Genomic DNA, 2,781 nt, shown 5'->3' on the forward strand with positions numbered 1-2,781 from the left:
TTTCTCTATGAAAATTGTTGTTTATTGTATTCATATTTCCTACATTTTACTGAATATTTAAAAACAATTTATTTAAAAAACTTTTAGCCAATTCCAATAATTCCATCAATTATCAGTCTGTTTCTATTGTCCAGTTTTCCTTGGTTTTTGTCCTCCTGGTCCTTCCTTTTGTATGCCTAATAATTTTTTTCTGGTATTGTAGAAATATGTATTAATCAACAGTTGTCCTGAGTAAAGACTGGATTGCAAACCTGATAATGTTAGGTCAATCTCCCTTTTATTCTTAACACTTGAATTGACACTGAACTTTTAACAGGAAAATAAAAATCCTAAAATGTTCATTGCAGTGAAATATTTTTTGCTTCTATTTTTTATCTGTTAAGATTGCCCAAAATTCCTGAGTTTCTCCATTCAGATTCTTAGCACCACCAGAGTTCTTTGCCTCAACAGCTATATGATGTTTCAAACATGTGATTTCTGTATTGAAACAGCTTTTTTTTTTAAATGTGAGTTTTAGTGTCGTAGGGACCAAGGTTCCCCTTTGCCCTCCGAAGGTTCACTGAAAAATCACCGACAGGAGGCAGATTGATTAACAGGAGAAAAGACATACTAATTTATTTAATGTTTACACATGAAAGCCTTCAGAATGAAGACCCAGAGATACAGGGGGAATTTTCCATTTTTATGCTTAGTTTTGACAAAGCATAGACAGCCATGTAGACATATGATTGAACAGAAAGAGTATGATCTAATGCCAATGGACAACGGGGAAACTCAGCTTGTCTGTCTAGCTACCTCTTGGCCTCTCTGAGCAAGCTGTCCATCCTTCTGGCTGTGGGGCAGGGCCTTCTCTGGAATGGTAGCCTTATAACCTACAGTCAAACAAGCTAAATTAGATAATTTCTTTATGGCCAGTTTTTAAACCAAATATTTTTAGATTCTGCAGCTGGCTTTTGGGAAGAATGGATCTGGTTCCCATGACTTGTCTTGGGGAAGAGGGATTCTAATTTCTATGGCCACCTTGGGGAAAAATGGGACTGGCAGACAGGAGCACAGGAGAAAGTCAGAGAAAAACTTTTGCATCTGAGGCTGCAGCTGAGGCCTTCATTTCAGGGTATTGTTTTCTGAGCCCCCACAAGGTGGCATAAGCTAAGCTACCCTATCCAATTCAGAAGCAGAAATTGCTGAACTAATTAATTTTTTTTATATCATTCATATATTGTCTCCATCTCTCTGTGTGTATATATCTATATCATCTGTATACATACCACATAGCATTCAGTGGAACATTTATTTTGAGATACCTTTATTTATATATTAAAGACCAAAAGATAATTTGATTGATTTTTTTTTATTAAGTACGTTTGATACTCATGTAAAACTCAGAAACAAATTAATCAGGGTCATGAGATGATGTTTTTGGGAGGGATGGCTAAGATTACCTTTAATAAAATTAACTTGTTTCAATCAGACTAAAATTCTGACTGAACTTCTTTTTATCTCTTATCATGTACTTTCACTTGTTCAGGATTTCAGATCCTTATGCTCTTTTTATTTTTCTCATATATGCTGACGTTTTAAAATTATGATCTATTAGCCCTTGTTAATGAAACAGAAAAAAGTTAGTATTTATAATATTTACCTTTTAAGTTTTTAAAAAATGTAGGCAAGATTCCACTTGCAGAATATAGAATTTACACTCGCAAAAGGAGAGCCTATATTATCACACATGCTGCTGATTATTTTAATAGTTTACTTGTTCTTACAGGCCTTTAAGAGAAAGAATGTTTTGTTTGTTTGTTTTTTTCTTTTAACTCTCCCTGGTAACTGTCAAATGAAATAACTATTTCTGCTTGATCTAGAGATCTGATCACCTAATTGCCACTATATTAATTAATATTAGTATAATATTTTGAAAGTAGCCTATACCATTTCCAATAATAACAGCCATAAAAGCTTACTGGATTCTTGTTGAGAAAATCTTTTAACAGGATTTTGCTAGGTAAGTAAAACATAAAAGTGGAATATTCTAACATTCGACTCCTTTCTAAATGTATTTTTATTATTTTTATACAGACACACACACACACACACACACACACACACACAGTGTCCTACAATTTTTTGCTCCAAAATCCACAACTCATGACTTCTCCCTTAGTATTCAAAATGCCTGCTGAAGTTCCAATCATCACATCTACAATCCAACAAGCAGAAAGAAAAATATATTTTCTCAAAGTGGAGAAAAGGCAATTTAAGGACATTTCTAGTAGGTAGAACACATATATTTTATTTTTATATTCCAGAATTTATACCTGCAGTTTACTGGGAAATATGTGTTAAGGAGGCAATCAAGTTTCTAGCTAGAAATCAGTGATATTATTTCAAAGAAAAGAAAGAAGAACACAGAATAGGCAACAGGGAATCTCTGCCACAATTATCCATCTTGAAGAGGGATTTGTAATCTTCTTGAATTATTTCTTTCAATGTTAATTTTAGTTTAACTGTCACTGACCATATGTAGACATGATATAATGGCTTTTCTAACAGCGTTATACTTTACAACTTCTTACACAGAAGAAATTGATGGTGTTAGTGGTCAAATGCTATCATTTTATGATAGTATTATTTAGTAACTTGCTGCATTAGTTCACTTTGAAGCAGAATCCTACAGTCTAGACTCCACTTTATATGATATAATTTGGTTCAAGTGAATCACCTTTTGTCATATTGCCTAGCTCTCATGCCATTAAGAAACTGTACTTGAATGAAAACAACAAT

Source organism: Propithecus coquereli, unplaced genomic scaffold (assembly GCF_000956105.1).
Source record: "Propithecus coquereli isolate 6110/MARCELLA unplaced genomic scaffold, Pcoq_1.0 Scaffold190, whole genome shotgun sequence".
Taxonomy (NCBI): Eukaryota; Metazoa; Chordata; class Mammalia; order Primates; family Indriidae; genus Propithecus; species Propithecus coquereli.